Consider the following 20,625-nt stretch of genomic DNA (forward strand, 5'->3'; position numbering starts at 1 on the left):
AAGATTGACGACATACAACTAACAGATGAACGTATCAACTAAGCAGGAATTTTATATTTATAATGATCAAAGTGCACCTTTGCATACTGCGGCGTATAAACTAATACTGTACACCGAAGAAGCAGAAAATTGGTCACGTAGATTTCGGATTCACCATCCCGGAATTCGCTTGAAGAGATTTAGAGAACCCACAGACAAATGCATAAAGCCAAATGAGTGTATGGACGCTACTCTTACCGGATACGATATCTTAACCACAGAGGTGCTCTCTCGGTTCAGTAGCGACTAAACTATCGACTGAGCCTGTAGTACATGGTTGTTCAGTACAGTGAACACAAAGTACGAAACTAGAGACGAACAAGAATCCGTGAATATAAGCAAAACGATCGAAATCATAAAATAACTGTACGGCCGGAACTGTTACGATTCTTAAAATATCCTGCGCAATTGTGCCGTGGTCCAGTGAATTTTCTTGATAGACCAAATATTTCGCAACCCTGTGCGGAGGACATCTTCGTTGGGAGGTGAGGTCATGTCCTATCAACAGAGGTGCTCGTTGGAAGGGTAATGACTTATGGAAGGGCCTTTGTCCATTTAAACAAATGTATAGTGAACCTGTCCCACGAAAAAAAGAAAAATCTGGTCGATATAAAGAAAATTCCACAATACATTCCTGATGGGCAGATACAATTTTATAACTGTATCTGCCAGTGGACAACTAAGGCTGGACAAGATAAATATGAAGCATATCCATCATTATCCACTTCGCCGTAATTTGCTTGTGGCTTTATTTTGAGTACATTACGAATAAACCTGTATGGTCAGAACACGCTCTTTTATTGCTATGATGAGTGTGAATAATACAAAACTGCATAATACTATCCTCCCGCTGCAAACAGGACGTAGCAGCCATGACACGGAATACCAAACATAATACTGTGATTTGCTGACCGCTACAGCTGAATATCCATCCTTCTCTATCGGCAGTTGCCTTTATGGTGCTCTGTTCGTTTTCCCGCCGTTCTGCCTGTAGTAACCACAAAAGCAGCCCACAAGTACAGAACAGTCTGTACATTCCAATCCTTTCAATAAATACTGATTGGAAAATATACTTGATCGACCTTAAACATGCCTGTATCTTGCTCTTGGGTTACTATACTGCGACGATATACTGATCTACCACGGATCAACAGCCCATTAAATTTTAGTAATTGTAAAGGAAGTTCGCTGTGAAAGCTGGTGGGAGATGTCAAGGAAATTAACTGTAAGTATCCATTCATTTTACGCAGACTAAGATAGTAACTGTCTCAAATTTACAAGCAATGTTTGTATGACACCTAGAAACGTCTTACATTACAGCACGTCTGTTGAGAATGCTTAGTAAAATAAAAGTGAAATGTGTCTGTGTTGTCTCTCTGACAGACGCAGACACAAAATGTTGTTTAAAGTCTGAATTTACGTGCTCAGTGGCTGGAGCATGATGTTCATTTCAACGTTATTTACTGTTTTACAGCAAATACGAAACACATTCAGGTGTTCCAATAGCGACCGGAGCGTAATGCGCGCTATGCTACCCTCATTGCTCCGTCCTGTGTCAACGTTATCCATTAGATGCTGTAAATCTGCATATTTTTTACATTTTGCTGTCACTGCCAATAAACAGCCCTAAAGTGATCTGATTCCAGGTCAACAGGGTTAACTTGACGGTAACTTGTCGATTGGGCACGAAAAATTATTTTTTCAAAGAGAATCAACAATGGTAAGCGCGCCTTGCTTGGGCTATTGGATCTACGAGTTCTGAAAACAAATTTCAAAGTACCTGCTGAGCTAGTGGATAAAATGCACCATAATTCTCAAGAACGACATCAGGGAAGCAGAGAACTTAAAAAGTTGCTCGTGACAGATATTAGCATATAAAAAGTATTTAAGATGACAAAATGAAGAAGAAGGAAGAACATTATCATGAGACCTTGAATGGAAATGAATGATAAGTAACAGTGATCGTCCGCACATCTGGATGTGACGCTTTCTGAGATAAAGAGATAGAGTTATTCTGGGTGATCCGAAGCAATATGAGACTAGGAGGAGTCTGAGAAAGCATTCTCAATTCTTGAAATGAAATTTTCTGTGCACCAAACCAGTGTAAGAAGTGAAAGAATGGAGTACATTGTCCGTCACGAACTTTTGCAACTATAGACGATTATGTTAATCGTTCCACGTCGCTCAAGGAAAGAACTGACATCGCCTCAAGATAAAACTTCTGCCAGGCGGCGGTTCCGAGAAATGCCTGCACAACGCCCGCCTCATGTGACGCGGCCAGGAACGATTATATAACAGCAACCGGCAGGATGTTGATGAACCTGATAGATACCTTCAGCTCGTCATCTCTTATTTTTCTCGACACATATGGCATGGAGCTTGAAAGCAACTGTGTGGTCACTTATGTAGCCTCAAGCAATAATAATATTAAGGAGGAAACGCAAATGAGTAACTATCAAAAATATTAGGTTGGTGCATTTCATCTACATCTACACACATACTCCGCAATTCACCATACGGTGCGTGGTGGAGGGTACCTCGTACCACGACTAGCATCTTCTCTCCCTGTTCCACTCCCAAACAGAACGAGGGAAAAATGACTGCCTATATGCCTCTGTACGAGCCCTAATCTCTCTTATCTTATTTTTGTGGTCTTTCCGCGAAATATAAGTTGGCGGCAGTAAAAGTGTACTGCAGTCAGCCTCAAATGCTGGTTCTCTAAATTTCCTCAGTAGCGATTCACGAAAAGAATGCCTCCTTTCCTCCAGAGACTCCCACCCGAGTTCCTGAAGCATTTCCGTAACACTCGCGTGATGATCAAACCCACCAGTAACAAATCAAGCAGCCCACCTCTGAATTGCTTCTATGTCCTCCCTCAATCCGACCTGATAGGGATCCCAAACACTCGAGCAGTATTAGTGTTTTACAAGCGGTCTCCTTTACCACATCTTCCCAAAATTCTACCAATGAACCGAAGACGACTATCCGCCTTCCCCACAACTGCCATTACATGCTTGTCCCACTTCATTTCGCTCTGTAATGTTACGCCCAAATATTTAATCGACGTGACTGTGTCAAGCGCTACACTACTAATGGAGTATTCAAACATTACGGGATTCTTTTTCCTATTCATCTGCATTAATTTACATTTATCTACATTTAGAGTTAGCTGCCACTCTTTACACCAATCACAAATCTTGTCCAAGCCATCTTGTATCCCCCTACAGTCACTCAACGACGACACCTTCCCGTACCCCACAGCATCATCAGCAAACAGCCGCACATTGCTATCCACGCAATCCAAAAGATCATTTATGTAGATAGAAAGCAACAGCAGACCTACCACACTTCCCTGTGGCACTCCAGGTGATACCCTCACCTCCGATGAACACTCACCATCGAGGACAACGTACTGAGTTCTATTGCTTAAGAAGTCTTGGAGCCACTCACATACTTGGGAACCAATCCCATATGCTCGTACCTTAGTTAGGATTCTGCAGTGGGGCACCGAGTCAAACGCTTTCCGGAAGTCAAGGAATATGGCATCCGTCTGATACCCTTCATCCATGTTTCGCAAGATATCATGTGAAAAAAGAGCGAGTTGCGTTTCGCAGGAGCGATGCTTTCTAAAGCCGTGCTGATGCATGGACAGCAAATTCTCTGTCTCAAGGAAATTGATTATATTCGAACTGAGAATATGTTCGAGCATCCTGCAACAAACCGATGTTAAGGATACTGGTCTGTAATTTTGAGGATCCGTCCTTCTACCCTTCCTCTATACAGGTGTCACCTGCGCTTTTTTCCAGTCGCTCGGGACTTTACGTTGGGCAAGAGATTCGTGATAAATACAAGCTAAGTAAGGAGCCAATGCAGTAAAGTACTCTCTGTAAAACCGAATTGGAATCCCATCAGGACCTGTTTGTTTTGCATATTGCCATTCCGGTTGCTGTAGGTTTATGTATCGAATGTCATTTTTTTATTTGTAGTTCTATGCTCCTATTTAAGTTTACATATTGTCATTTGGAGATAGTGACTGGAGCTGTAGACGAGAGAAAATGGAGTGCCAAGCGGAGAAATCGAAATATTTCCGACATATTCTTCCATTTGTATTCGATAGAGGGGTAACGGCAGCGCCTTTGCGGATAATCCCAATGGACAGAGTACAGCAGTAACATGATTTTCTTGTTTTATGGAGGGTCGTTTCGACATTAGTGACTCTCCACATTCAGGAAGACCGTTGGGATTTGATGAAGATCCTTCAAACGCGTTAATCCACAATGATCCACGCCAGTGTGCTCGAGAAATGTCGAATGTGATGATAGATGATCATTCTGCCATCGTGCGACATTTGCATGCAATGGGGAAGGTTCAAAAATCGGGTGTATGGATGCCGTATGCTCTAAGCGAAAAACCCAAAAATCAGCATACGGCCGTATATGCGTCTCAGCTTGCTCGTCATCAATTGGCTCGTGAATAACACTGACCATTCCTATTCTAAAGCCTTTGGAAGCACGAAAATAAAGATACACGATGAGAAGAAGTAGAACGTTCTCAAACATTGACAGAAGAGCAAAATCACCTAAACACAACTGGAATGGACGAGGAAACAGCAAACGTGATCAAAGCAACTAGAGCACATCGATTGCATAGATTGTTTAGGATCAAGTCCACAGTTTGGAATTTACTGTCGTGTCAGAACTACGAAGTACAATCAACAAAAGAAAATCAGTCGCTGACATCACTTTATACATTGGTTGACCAGAAATTGGCCACGTCGAGTGTTTTTTGGTGTCGCCCTTATCAGGTCTCTCATGGTGCATGTGGGTGGAGATAAGGACATTGTAGTAGATGGTTGTTAGTCAGCACAGCACCACACTTGCAAAGAAAAACTGATTCCACAAGAAGACCCACTTCTGCAGGTTCGTGTTGCATCTCGTGGTACGAGAACGTAGTCTGTTGGGAGCCTTCCTCGTTGTTTTCTGAAAGGCCAGGTGCCTTGCTTGCAAGGCCTTGCTTGCTGTGGTGTTCCTATAAGAGTTTCAGTAGTTGCCAAGAAGCTCTTTCTCGATTTGAGCCGAGAATATGGTGGCTGACAGCCATATAAAGAGTGGGGTCCATATTCACAGCCTTGCTTTTTTCGCACCTAGCAGCTATCTCGCTTCTAATTTCAGGAGGGGCTATGCCAGCAAGACAGTGGAGTTTATTTACGGGTGTAGCTTTTTAACAGCCCGTGATAATGCTACAGGTGTCATTAAGCACCACATCTATCTTTCAGAATGACTACTTGTACCATACCGAACATGCATATCAGCACTGGAGTAACACAGCAATAGTTATCACGGTGCACGGGCGCGCTCCCCCATGTGGTACCTGCCAATTTCCACACTTCATTGTTTCTGGTAGTTTGGAATGAAAAATCTTTCCAAAGACTGATATCAATGTATCATTTTCCGCAACTTAAGGAATTAGATAAACAGAAACGAAGCAACAATTTGGACGTTACTCTTATATCTTATGGTCTCAAGTTAATGGAACGTATAACAGAGAGAGTAAGGAGTCTTGCTAAAAGTGTATCGTACCCACAGGTTTCCTAATTAGTTGTCGGAAACAGATATTCCGCGCGCCTGATATTTCGTAGCAGAAAAATAAACATGCTACAGAACTGACAATAGAACATAATACGACTAAGGTTATGTTAGTTATGTTGCAGGATTGCTACTCTATTAAAGGGGATACCTGACACGAAAATAGGGAATGGGTACCGCATGGCATACCGTACGACACGTACGTAGCAGAATGACTAGCAGCGCTATAAAACCATATGAATACTTCAATACCATCTGTTATCATTAAAAGTAGAAACAACAGATAAACAATCGTCTGCGGAAATCACTAATAAGTATACGATGGAACACAATTTTTCCACTTTGTAAGAAAGCTTCTTTAGGATTAGAAAATTCCCTTGATATCAGTATAAGAACCTCTTTGTTCCATATATTACGTACCTGTACGCAAACCAAGAGAAATATCAGCAAGCTGCAACCAGTGGAGATGAACTTCTTAAGAGTTACGAAACGAAAAAAGACAAGGTGCGCCATCTTCTCGAAATTAAACAACCCCTCAATGTGATCTGAGTGGAATCGAAGATGAACTGTTTGGTCATCTCAAAAGAAAGAATAGACGAAGAACAGCTGGACTGTAGTCTGACAGCTCGAAGGCAACAAATCTAGAAGGTGGCCGAGGAGGAGATGGCTCGATCTGATTAGCAATGATATGGCAGGGCGAGGTTTGGATCTTCAGAGGTCAGAAATGGAGGCACTCATTCGTCTAACCCGGAAAAATGCAGCTGGTTCAAGAAGATTATATTGTGGTAAAACTTAGAGTTGTACTGGAATACCTGAATAACTACTCCACCATCGCTCGCAAACAGCTCCATGAAAACTCATCAGCATTTCCATGTACTATTTCTAGCTACAAAATCTTTATTGTAATGGGCCATGTGCAGGTCGTCTTCAAGTGGGCGCCTTGTAAACGCACTGTGCATGCTTTTGCCACACAGCATTGTCTGATGGCATAATTTGCCAGGTTTGACTCAACACGGGCGGGCCTTCGGACGGGAGGTTCCCGACTTGTGACAGCTGTAGTGTACGGAGAGAAAACTATTGGGGGAACGTGTAGCAAAGATGGAGGGAGGCCCTTCTATACCTGTCGTTCCAACCACCAGTGTCGCTGCACCTTAGTAACAGTGCTGAAGTACACGTTTCCTGTAGCGGATGAATTACGTGGCACAAGTCCTACGAACATAAAGCTATTGTGTCCTAGGAAACTAATCTAGTGATTTCTCGTGCTGCATGTTACACGCGAAATTTCTTCGTGGACGGGATATGTTCCCACAGCGTAGTATTTCGTTCGCTCTCTCGGTCAGATGACACAGGGTCTTTAATAATTTTAATTCATGTTTATATCGTTAGAGTCGAAGCACTAACAGGAACAGGACAAGGATAGGGAAACAAATTGGCCGCAACCTTATACAAAGTGTCCCAGGAGGAACAGTGAGCTTTCAGAGATGTGACAGGAACCATCTCTTCTACAGCAACTCCTTTGCTTCCCATATTTTGAGAGGCGGTTCTTTCGTTGTGGTCTTCAGTCCAAAGACCGGTTTGATGCAGCTCTCCATCCTACTCTATCCTGCTCAACGCTTTTCATCTCAGAATAACCACAGCAACCCACATCCTTTTGAAACTGCTTACTGTATTGTTGCCCTCCCTCTACGATTTTTACCTCCCACGCTGTTCTTCAGTACTAAACTGGTGATCCTTTGGAGTCTCCGAATATGTCCCATCAACCAATCCCATCTTTGCGCCACAAATTTCTTGCATCCCCAATTCTGTTCAGTATTTCCTCATCAGTTACGCCATCTACTCATCTAATCTTCAGCACTCTTCTGTAGCACCACATCTCTAAAGCTTGTATTCTCGTCTCATTTGAACTGTTTATTATCGATATTTCGCTTCCATAGATGGTTACATTCCACACTTACAGTAAAGACTTCCTGACACTTAAATCTATATTCGATGTTAAATTTCTCTTCTTCACAAACGCTTTATTTGTCGTTATCAGTCTACATTTTATATCCTCTCTACTTCGGCCATCTTCAGTTATTTTGCTGCCCAAATAGAAAAACTCATCTACTATAAGTGTCTCGTTTCCTACTCTAATTCCCTCAGTATCACCTGTTTTTCTTTCAAGACTTTGTCGATGGTGTTCAGCTGCTCTTCCAAGCCCTTCGCTGTCTGAAAGGCTTACAATGTCTTCAGCAAACTTCGAAGTTTTTATTTCTTCCCCGTGAACTTTAATTTCTACTCCAGATTTTTCTTTGGTTTCGTTTACCGCTTGCTCAGTGTACAGGTCGAATAATATCAGGGATAGGCTACAACCTTGTCTCACTCCCTTCTCAAACATTGTTTCTCTTTCAACCCTTGAACTCTTGTAACTGCCGTCTGATGCTACCGCAGCTCGACATGTGTGAGCAGTTCATAGTGGCTTCCCTTCTATGTTTTCTATTTTAAAATTTTGTGACTAAAGCTTTATCGGTTGATATTTATTTTATACGTGACATGCCAGTTTGAATGTTTTACTTCTGACGAAGGCACTCTTAGTAGATGCCGAAACCTACATCAAAAGACTGCATTTTTGCGACCGAGGGCTGTTATCGATTTAATTTTCCTCTGTAAACGGTCGCCGACAACGCAGCCATGTTCAAAACTTTAAGCCGTCTCCTTTCTCCACAGTTTATAAATAGCCCTTCGCTTCCTGTATTTTAATTCTGCTATATTCAGAACGCATCTGTAGAATTTAGATCAGAAACAGTGACTCAGTAACGAACAGAAGGACCGATTCATCTAAGTGGAGTAGAAAATAATCTCGTGGCCGGACATGTTAACACACCGAATAAGCCGCTAAAACTTCACAATTTCGAAAGTAATAAAAAGAAACGATCAGAAGTAGCAAACGTAAGAGAATACTGCAACACTGAAATAATTACAATCTCAAGCATAGGTTAATTTATAGCCTACCGGTAAAGAAAGGAGCTGAAAAATGAGGTGAATGCTCATTCGTTTTTCAAACACGAGGTCCAAGTTTCACTAAACAAGACTAAGAGAAAACATGAAAACCCTGTAAATTATTCCGGAGAATGATCTATGCACGCCAGAAAAATTACCGCAAGGTAAATACGATATAAAACAGATTCAAAGAACTGTACCCTCTCTACACCATACACGAAAACGTGGGATTGAACAGACAAGGGCACATGTAAAAAGCGAATGAAAATCGCAGAATAAAAATGAATCTAATGAAAAAGAAGAATTAAAAAATGCAACAAACGCAAGTAGTTGCGTATTCACCATGATAAACAAGAATACTAGCCGAAGCCAAGCATAGTCTGTCCACCACACTTCCACATTCCTAAGTTCTGGCTGAACAAAGTAACTACCTATAAAAATCGAATGATTCCAAAAATTCTAACACTTCCTGTACTGAATTAACAATACCACATTATTACCAAGACCTAAAGCTGTAAAAGAAATGGCTTAATACTTCAGCTAGGCTGAAATTTACACAGCCTCAGTCACCATATTAAATTTACCGTAGGCGAGCTTTTTAAGCGACCTCACTCAGCAAAACCCCAGGAACCAGAGCTGAGCGCGCAAGCAAAATCGGGGTCCAAACAGGTAGTGGAAGTGGTCAGAGAAATCCTATACGCACCGTGCCATCTTAAGCACGTGAGGGCCTCACTCTAAGTTTGCACAAGAAATGACTAAACCTACAGCTACGGTAGCAGACGGGAAGAATACCTACAATCAAACAATATGAAGATGCAATAAAAAGACCTATTCACTCACTTTGTCATTCAGAGAGCGGAAGAATGATAAAGAAACAGGACTAACACTAAAACATCATAAACAAGGGTGCGGAAGGCAGAGGAAACACAGAGTTATGAATCTTCATACTGAAACGTCCCTCTCGATAGAGAAAGTTCTTCTAAGCAACGATTCTTCAGCTAAACGACATCGAAAAACGCGAGTGCATTAGAAATTTGGCGTGCATATTTTGTCGCGTAAAGAAGCACATTCCATCTTTTATATTTATAAACGGCATCAATGGATATTAAAAGAAGCCTTTAGTGATATGAAAAGATGAAAAATTTAAGTAATAGTAATTTCCGTCGCCATTAAAAAATAATGATGTATCTCAGAGGGAATCAGGCCAATGCGTTTTTATCGCTTGCCTCATTGTTCAGTGTCTGCCGACCGTGAAAGATTAATAACTTCTTACAGTGAAAAAATGCAGAAATGAATGTAATCGGAGGTCGATATTGACAAAGATACGTTCTTTCCCTATTAAGAGAATGATTAACGAAAGAGCACAAATGAAGATAGAATCGTTTGGGCATTGAATAATGAGGTTCCAACCTTATGAATAGGGCCTCTTAAAATCACAAAAAACACATGTAATCCAAGAATTTTATTCAGATAAGGTATTTCATTTGGTACTATGAAATTAAACACAGTTAGATAATTAATTTTTAAATTATTATTTCGTAAGCAGGCAGTACACAAAACTTCTGTTTCTACCGTGGGCATACGGAGAAAAGTAAGTAAATACGGAAGCGACATGTAAAGCTAAAACATAAGACTGATAAAAACAAAATTAAAGTAGCCTAGCCTCTCAGGCTCGTCTTTCTTAATAATACACATTGGTATTCAGATATCGAGTGATTAAAATTTTATTCTTTTGATTTCAAATACCGCATATGAATAAAAAATGCCTGGGACATATTTCAGTTTGGAGTTAGAAAGTAACGCTGTAATATATACGTGTAAACCAGACAGCAACAGACACGACTGCAGGAAATGTGCGAAACGTTGGCTAATAATGACAGACTGCTCATTCTTTATCCCGACATGATTTACTAAGTGCGCCGATAGTACGAAGTGCCAGACATGGAAAATAAAGTTAAATTGAGTATAACGTTATAGAATGACTTATATAGAATCCTTCCAGTTAGAGCGAATCTATTAAACTACCGGTACCTGCTTAATTTTTCTTGGCACCAGCGGTGCAGTTAAAAGTTATTACTACCTGACTGACCGAAATTCTCTCGGAACGATTCTGAACTTTAACTAACGCGTGGTCACCTGTGACACAGGATCACGAATCCAAAATTTAAGAATGCATATAAATCGAGTTTATTTCCACGACAGCTCTCACCGGCTGATTGTGTTGGTTGTAAAAACAGATCAATGTATCACATAATCAGGAAACCGGGTTGAACGATCCACTTTTTGCTTCTTGAAATATTAAAAATTACAATGAAACCCTCAGTCGTTACAGCCGTTGTAATATCTGTAGTACTCTGTGGTTCCTTCAAGATATATGGAATAGTGTAAATATTTTTTTTAATACATCATAAAATCTGCATTTGCGTCCTTGTTAAATTTGTGAGTTAAAGAAAAATTATGTAGCAGACATTATGATTTGGGACATGCATTTCAAAGATTATTTTGCAAGCAACATTTCCAGTATTTTTGTGCATATTTTAATGTTTAAGCGCGTACTTTTAACAAGACAAAATAAAGTGACCAGACGTCCCGATTTGGCCGAGACAGTTCGATTTTTGCAGTCAAGTCCCTTTATCGGATTGTGCCGGGGCGCCTAATGCTCCGGTTTTTATAAATCAAAGCAAATTCTCGGTCATGTGCGATTTCAACACATAACTTTTTACATTTCTAGCACTGTAAAAGTATCTATACTTCATTTCAGTAACGCATCCCTAAACTAAAATCCCATGACGCACCGTATTATGAAATGTGTTCATACAGCCTACGTGATGATGCGTTCGAGATCTTCAGAAAAGGCCGGCCGAAGTGGCCGTGCGGTTAAAGGCGCTGCAGTCTGGAACCGCAAGACCGCTACGGTCGCAGGTTCGAATCCTGCCTCGGGCATGGATGTTTGTGATGTCCTTAGGTTAGATAGGTTTAACTAGTTCTAAGTTCTAGGGGCCTAATGACCTCAGCAGTTGAGTCCCATAGTGCTCAGAGCCATTTGAACCATCTTCAGTAATACTTGCGCTGAAGTTGGTATTACTGAGCTGCATTTCTTTAGTGGTAACACTAATGCTTCCACGTGCGTGGTAACCCTAATGCTTTCATGTGTACTTCGTTGTTGTGAGTATTGTAGGACGTGTAGCCAGCTAACAGGGTATTTATTTACTTTGTTTAGACTGTAACCAGCTCCACAGTGCCCAAAAGGCACTGCATTTTCAGTTCGGAATTTCAGGAGAGGTAGGTAACGTATTCATAATACAATGTCGCAAAGAGTTTGATTTAACTCTGTTTCAATGAAATCAAATCTAGACGAACAAACTCTCATACATTTATTTTTAAAATATGTATACGTTCATAGCAGAGTTTGGAATCCTATGATTTCTTAAATTTAAAGGGAAGCATGCATTTTCTGAATCAAACTCATTCATCACAGAAGTATGGAGGCATGTAGAACAGTGTTAAAAGCTGTGTGCAATTACTTAAGCAAGTGTTGTGTGCTGTTTACTAGATTTTAAGATTTAAATATAGTGTAATTGTACAGTAACTAGGAATGTGCCTATGTTTTTGATTATATTTGTTATATTACAATTTGGTGCCTACTACTCATTTCGTTGTAAGCTTTATTAATGTATAACAATTACAGGAGACCGTTGCATTCCGAGCAGTGAGCAGTTACAGATTCGGATCCAGCTTCGATTCCCAGAAATATGGTCACTTTAGGCAAAGCCAATTGGCGATCTAACCGGCATCGTCGAGTTTATATTAAAAAAAAAAAAAAAAAAAAAACGTATATATTATCTATCCGGTACAAATCGAGATCGACACGTTAAACTCCACACAAAAATCACTGATATACTACATATGTGCGTGGTGTCTGTTCTGTCAGACATATTGGATAGAACAGATACTGTGGACATGCCCGACAGAACAGACACAACACTACTGTTTACTGCCGTAAATATCAAATTTGAAAGGTGGCACCGACTCCAGCCGCGTTAAGCGGGAGATTCGGTTCGAATCCCTGTCCTGCACAAATGTTCAACTTTCACCATCGAATTTTTGATACTCAGTTGCGACTGGAGTCGGTCTCTCCTTTGAAAAAATCTCTGAATTAAAATTTGTTTTTACAAACATGTTCTAGGCGATATAGTTTGACGTTTGCACTACAGAGGGTATTTTGTGTTCATGTGCAGCTCTAGCGAGTGAAGCCTGAACTACGAAACAAACATGGCGGACATGTGACTGTCGTCAATTTCTGAAGAACAGCGAATTGTAGTGTGATAACAGGGCACAAACATAGTGCATGCTTCTAAGAGGGCCTTGTATCAGCTGCATCCACGCAGAATGTCAGAGCCGTTAAGGCAGCAATTTTGAACGACCGGCGTGAGCAACTGCGAAAGTTATCGCAGCAGTTCAGTATCTCCTATGGTGCGGTGTACGACATTGTTGATGACACATTGAAATTTCATAAAGCTAGTGCTCGCTGGGTGTCTAAGAACCTGAGAGACAATGACGAGGGCTGGCGAATGATGACAAGCATAGATCACTGAAGGCGTCAAGCCGCACAAGGGCACGAATTTCTGAAAGAAACTGTCACCGGTGATGGGTCGTGGGCGTACCACTACACGCCCGAAACCAAGCAGGCCTCTGCGGAGTAGACACATGCGGGTTGCCAAGTAAGAAAAACATTCAAAGTGACTCAACCCGCTGGAAGGGCTTCTTTTGAAAGTGTTCTGAGATGTGCGAGGGCCGCTTTGAATGCTGAAGCCTACATTAAAACTGGTTAAGTTGCATCGTGCCCTTCGTGATAAACGCCACAGCATTGACGCTGACGGTGTCAAACTTCTTCATGACAATGCTCGCATTCACGTTGCTGCTTCTGTTTGTGAGAAAATGGCCAAATTTGCGTGGGAGGTGCTCCATTCCGGACCTTGCACTGTCGGATTGTCATCTACTTGGTTCCATGAAGAAATTCCTGACCGGCCAACGCTTTGTGATGGATATGGAAGTGAAATCAGCAGTCCGCAGATGGCGATACTGCAACGAACATCTGTGAACAGAGCATATTGAAACTGGTACGATGATGAAAGAAATGTGATGAGAACGTTGATGACAATGTAGAAAAGTAGCGTGCAACGACAACAAATCGTTCCGGAACACAGTGCAGAGATGTATCACATCCACGTCACTAAATGTGTTCAGAGTGGCCTCATTGGGACACAATGAACACTTTCACACGTCACATCACGAATTGCTGCATTCTTTCTCACGTTGGTTTACACAATGTTGGCGGGTCACTTGCCTGCAGCTTGTACTAGAGTTAGTTTCAATATCCTGTAGAACCTAGTCCTCCAGATCTAGAGTGCGAACAGTCTGTCGCGTCCCTGCACATTCGTCTGCCTGAAAGATCCCATGATCACACAAACGCCCAAAAAGGGCCTGAAACTTTTTTTATGTCGTTGGTGTCTGTGTGGGTACTCGTTTTGGTATAGCCGTGCTGCATCTCAACCGTTTCCATCTGCTGGGTCGTACACAAACACCGTCTCACCTTGTTCCTGATATTAGTACCGGACCATTCTGCTGCTTAAAGTGCGCTTCGTCAATCAGACAGCCTGCACGACACAATGAACACACGACACGTGGTCAGAGAAACTTTCATTCATTAGCGCCATCTCCCATGGCAACGATGCATTGCCAGACGCATGTTCGTAGGACCTTTTTTCCTTCATTTCCGATGAGTAATCCGTCCCGGTAGTCCGTCGTTTTTTTTAACGTTCACCCTGTATAATCAGAAAAATAATACAAAATGTAAGCAAAATTACATTCTCGAAAAAGAAAATAACTGATAAATCGTGTTTTGCCCTTAAAGAGCGCAGTTAGACTAATTTACATGGCCAATTCCTTTTGCTGCCTTCCTTGCTGCCCAAACTTCCCTCATTCGCTCGCTGTGTTTGTTTCCGGTCCTCTGTCCATGCTTCTTGTCGGCTTCTTGTCTTCGGCTTCATCTTGGTTGCCTTTTTGGTTGCCCATATTTCTTTCAGCTGCGATCTTATTTGCGTTCTTCGGTCCACTTTACCCATTTCACCCCTGTCTGTTTGTCACAGTGTATCTCATGTAGTTTACTTTTCTTAATGATGTTTCCGGATTTTATTCTGTCGTTTATTGTGTCTGGTGTGATGTTGAGTTGGTTCAGCTCGTTTTTTACCTCTGCCACCCATTTGTTGTTTCTAGTGGTTACCCAGTCGAAGATCTTTTGGTTAGTCTGTGTGATGGCATTCTGTATGGGTGTCCATAGAAATGTAGTCTGCGTTTTCTAATCTTTTCCGTGATTGTCTCCGTATGTTTGTATACACTCCTGGAAATTGAAATAAGAACACCGTGAATTCATTGTCCCAGGAAGGGGAAACTTTATTGACACATTCCTGGGGTCAGATACATCACATGATCACACTGACAGAACCACAGGCACATAGACACAGGCAACAGAGCATGCACAATGTCGGCACTAGTACAGTGTATATCCACCTTTCGCAGCAATGCAGGCTGCTATTCTCCCATGGAGACGATCGTAGAGATGCTGGATGTAGTCCTGTGGAACGGCTTGCCACGCCATTTCCACCTGGCGCCTCAGTTGGACCAGCGTACATGCTGGACGTGCAGACCGCGTGAGACGACGCTTCATCCAGTCCCAAACATGCTCAATGGGGGACAGATCCGGAGATCTTGCTGGCCAGGGTAGTTGACTTACACCTTCTAGAGCACGTTGGGTGGCACGGGATACATGCGGACGTGCATTGTCCTGTTGGAACAGCAAGTTCCCTTGCCGGTCTAGGAATGGTAGAACGATGGGTTCGATGACGGTTTGGATGTACCGTGCACTATTCAGTGTCCCCTCGACGATCACCAGTGGTGTACGGCCAGTGTAGGAGATCGCTCCCCACACCATGATGCCGGGTGTTGGCCCTGTGTGCCTCGGTCGTATGCAGTCCTGATTGTGGCGCTCACCTGCACGGCGCCAAACACGCATACGACCATCATTGGCACCAAGGCAGAAGCGACTCTCATCGCTGAAGACGACACGTCTCCATTCGTCCCTCCATTCACGCCTGTCGCGACACCACTGGAGGCGGGCTGCACGATGTTGGGGCGTGAGCGGAAGACGGCCTAACGGTGTGCGGGACCGTAGCCCAGCTTCATGGAGACGGTTGCGAATGGTCCTCGCCGATACCCCAGGAGCAACAGTGTCCCTAATTTTCTGGGAAGTGGCGGTTCGGTCCCCTACGGCACTGCGTAGGATCCTACGGTCTTGGCGTGCATCCGTGCGTCGCTGCGGTCCGGTCCCAGGTCGACGGGCACGTGCACCTTCCGCCGACCACTGGCGACAACATCGATGTACTGTGGAGACCTCACGCCCCACGTGTTGAGCAATTCGGCGGTACGTCCACCCGGCCTCCCGCATGCCCACTATACGCCCTCGCTCAAAGTCCGTCAACTGCACATACGGTTCACGTCCACGCTGTCGCGGCATGCTACCAGTGTTAAAGACTGCGATGGAGCTCCGTATGCCACGGCAAACTGGCTGACACTGACGGCGGCGGTGCACAAATGCTGCGCAGCTAGCGCCATTCGACGGCCAACACCGCGGTTCCTGGTGTGTCCGCTGTGCTGTGCGTGTGATCATTGCTTGTACAGCCCTCTCGCAGTGTCCGGAGCAAGTATGGTGGGTCTGACACACCGGTGTCAATGTGTTCTTTTTTCCATTTCCAGGAGTGTAGTTCCTATGTAGGTTTCTTGATCCATATTCCATTGTCGTTAGTTGCGCCAAATATTTTCCTATGTATTTTCCGTCCTACATTTTCTAGTTGTCTGATAGGTGTATGCTCTAGGATTAGTGCTTCGGGGAGCACCACCGTATCGTAGTGGCGTAATTTGGCTTTTTGTGAGATAGATTTCTTGTTGTAATGATTCCACACTACTTTGTATACCTTGTCCAGTTTAGTTTTTCTTTCTTCGTTTGAGTCTCTATTACGTCCGCTCGTTTGTAGTGTTTCACCGAGGTATTTGAAGTTCGCTGTTTTGTAAATCGTGCCGTACTTTGTGTTCGGAGATGAGAATTTCTTTGTGCTCATAAATGGTGTCTTTTCGTATGAGATCTGTAGTCCAGTTTTGGAAGCGATTTCCAGAAGTTTTTCAATAGCTTCTTTTGTTTCGTTTATACCTTTCGTGACAATCGCCAAATCGTCTGCAAAAGCCAGGCATTTAACCTGTAGGTTTCCTAAGGTTATCCCCTGCTGTCATATTTCCCATTCTTTTATTACCTTATCTAACGCTTGATTGGAAAAGAGAGATGAGAGGCCATCGCCTTGTCGGACATCTGTGCGAATTTCAAAGGGCTCTGATAGCTCCCAACAGAACTTTACTTTGGAGGTCGTGTTGGTCAAGGTTTGCTCTATGACAGGCCGTGTTTTGCTGTCTACTTTGTATTCAGCTTGAATTTTGAAGAGAGTTTTCCGGTCGATATATTCGTATGCCTTTTTGAATTACATTGTTAGTCCCCGGGCCATGGCGTTCCACGTTACTCGATGAGACTGATCCAGAAGTTGTTATTCTGTTCAGAGTAGAATTCCTGATTTAACAACATTTCCATGTTATTTAAATCCAATATTTCATCATCAGTCGTTGGTAATCACTTAGTGTCTTGTGTGAGGCATTAAAGCCGGCCGTTGTGGCCGAGCGGTTCTAGGCGCTTCAGTCTGGAATCGCGCGATCGCTACGGTCGCAGGTTCGAATCCTGCCTCGGGCATGGATGTATGTGACGTTCTTAGGTTAGTTAGATTTAAGTAGTTCTAAGTTCTAGGGGACTGATGACCTCAGTTGTTAAGTCCCATAGTGCTCAGAGCCATTTGAGCCATTTTTGAGGCATTACATTTGTAATAACTGTGTCCTTTTTTAAATTTCTCCCAAGCAGAGAGGAAAGAACAGGAACTGATCTTCAGCATGTCGACTGCAGGAGATGAAATGGTGTAAAGAAATTTAGGTTGTTCATAACATTAGTCAGGAAGGTGCCAGTATACTCATAAACGCCGGTATCGCACTGTGTAAATCAGGCTATTAGTGGAACCCCCGCCTTGAGAAGCTTGAGGCTACCGAGGGCTTCAGAACGTGCTTTCTGAACCTCTCCCGCTACAGCCGAGCGCGATAAGGGCCTATGCATTTCGTAACGGCTAACAGGAACCTTCAGACGCAAGGCAGTAATTTTGAGTAATAATAGTCCTTCTAAAGCAATCCCAACAGCCGTTTTTCATTCTACCGAACACGCGCGACGCTGTAATGAGCCATATAAATGCGAATCGCGTCCCAGTCCCGAACCATAACGTATGCAAATGCCCGAGGCGGCACAGGAGCGAAGCTCACTGCTTCTACGTTAAGTGTGGGTAACCGCGCGCCGGGCGATCGACTTTATACGTACTCTGGTTTCCCACTACAAGGGGCGTTGACAGTCTGCAGCATACAAACTACTGGAGCAGCGTGCAGCAGTTGGCAGCAAAGCTGATGTGAGAAAGGGATAATAATCCACAGAGGAATTAGAGGAGAATCGGGGAAACGTAAGATGTGAAGTCACGGGGGAAGTACAGTGCAGCCGTAAAGTCATAGTGCAGTTATGAAACACTTGTTGTGGCTAACAGAAACGAAATGAAAGGTTGAAACTTGATTGGACGCTATTGCGACGAGTTTCTGTGGTATGATGTTCAATGGTGAGTGCGCGCAGGTGATGACGCAATACAACGAACCGTGAAGCAGCAGCAGATCAAGGCCAAGTCAGTCGAGAGGTGGACAGTACAGAGGAAAGTTCAGTGTGTTCTGTGGCTTTCTGAAATCGAATCCGTGGCCAATGTTGAACCTGAATATCGTCGCATGTACAAAGAAGAAACGCCATAGAGAAATAACGTTAATCGGCGGGATAAACAGTTGAAGGATATCGGCAGTTTGTTGGACGAACCCTGTTCTGGTAAGCCTTCGGCAAGTGATGAGTCTGTAGAAGTTGTACGGGATAGCTGTCTAAGAACCCCTAAAAACGGCGCGTGCTTGTGCTCGAGAATTACGCCTAAATAAAGAAACGACTCGGCTATTTTCGGGTCACAAATTGCAGTTGCTGCACGCTGTCACCACCGACTGACAGACCCAAACGATTCGAGTTTGTTACAGATATGCTTAATGATATCGACTATATTGAACGATTTATGAAGCAGATTGTGTTTAGCGATGAGGCCACATTCCATGTCTGTCGTCATGTTCATCGCTATAGCGTCAGAATATCGGCTTCTGAAAATCCGCGTGCCTTCATTGAGTTCGAAAGTAACAACGCTAAAGTGAACGTGTTCTGTGCCCTGCTGTAGGCCCATTTTTCTCTGTGACGTCAAACAACTACCTTGGGGTGCTGCAGTCATATGCAGTGCCACAGTTTCCAGAAGGTGTCATCTAACAAGAAAACGGCGCTCCTCCACACTACGCCAGCACTGACGCGAGTTTCTGAATACAAAATTTCCCCAGTGGTGGATAGAAAGGGGTGGTTTTAAGTCATCGCCACCACGATCTTCGGTCCATTAGACTTTTACTCTTGCGGTTTATGTGAAGCAACGTGTGTGCAGTGAACGTATCAACGACATTAATCATTCAAAACAGAGAATCACAGACGATATTCACTCTGCTACTCTAGATTTCCTTACAAGTGTGCGGAAAGAAGTAGAATATGGTTTAGATGCTTGTAGGTCAACAAATGGGAGCCACATCGAACTGCGCTGAACAGGTATGCAAACTTTACGAATTCCTCTTTCATTTCCATTTTGTTTCATTGTTTCTCTGAGACCGATTAAAGCCGCAACATAACTTTACGTACGCACTGTATTGCGATGCAGAACTGCACGTAATAGAATAATATACAAGGTACGCCCAGATATGATACAATACAGTTCATTATACTGATCGCCGCGTGGTCGGAGGAAAGGAAAATTCATTAGGATGTGCCCTAAGGAACAGTAATAATATCGCAAATGTGCTCAGTATACAAAAATCAGGCTCAATAACACCCTCCAGTTGTTCGCTGACATGCTGCTGTCTACAGGAAAATGTAGGAGAAAGAAGCCTTTCGTGACAGCACTGTTGTGTAAGACCTTGTACTTCTTGCCGTGTCAGTTCAGAGTAAAACCTCGAGCTTTCAACGTTTCCACCATCGTCTTCGTCAGGAGCAGTCGACGAAGATGTTGGTGGAAATCGTCGAAAGTTCGAGGTTTTACCCTGAACTGAGGCGGCAAAAAGTCCGGGATAGTTTTATAGAACAGGGACGTATAGTCGCTGAACGGCTATAAGGAAATGCAGAACAACTTTGACACTATATCCATTTCGTGTACTGTATGAAAACGGTTTTTAAATTGGATAAATGTAATATAATGCCCATAAACAGCAGAAAAATACTTTAGCAACTGATTACAAATCAGAGGTAACGTCTCCCGTCTGTGGCACCGAAAATACATTGGGCTAAGACAACGAAGTAATTCAGTGCTGCTAGGAGCTTATTAACAGTTCAACAGAACTCATACGGCAGTGTAACAGTTTATCTATTTTTTACTTACTTTTTGCAGTAAAATGAAAATAAAGATTCTATATTTGATGCAATTGTAACGATACATGACAGGAAATAGTAAATGCAAAGAAACTGTGTTTATCTCGTTGCAATAGCCTCAAACACATTTTTGTCGACAACGAAGTGTTTTGTTTCTGTCTTTTTTGCAGGCCATACACGTTTGTCAAATTTTGGTATGCCTGTTGTTTGACAGTGAACTCAGTGTCATCATATCTATAGTAATATTAATATTATCTACATTATGTTTAATTGTACACTCCTAATATACTTAAGTTTTATCTCACAAACCAGACGAAATCATATGACATACTGTTGGCACGTTCTACGTTAATAGCG

The sequence above is a fragment of the Schistocerca piceifrons genome, chromosome 1, assembly GCF_021461385.2.
Source record: "Schistocerca piceifrons isolate TAMUIC-IGC-003096 chromosome 1, iqSchPice1.1, whole genome shotgun sequence".
In the NCBI taxonomy this organism is placed as follows: domain Eukaryota; kingdom Metazoa; phylum Arthropoda; class Insecta; order Orthoptera; family Acrididae; genus Schistocerca; species Schistocerca piceifrons.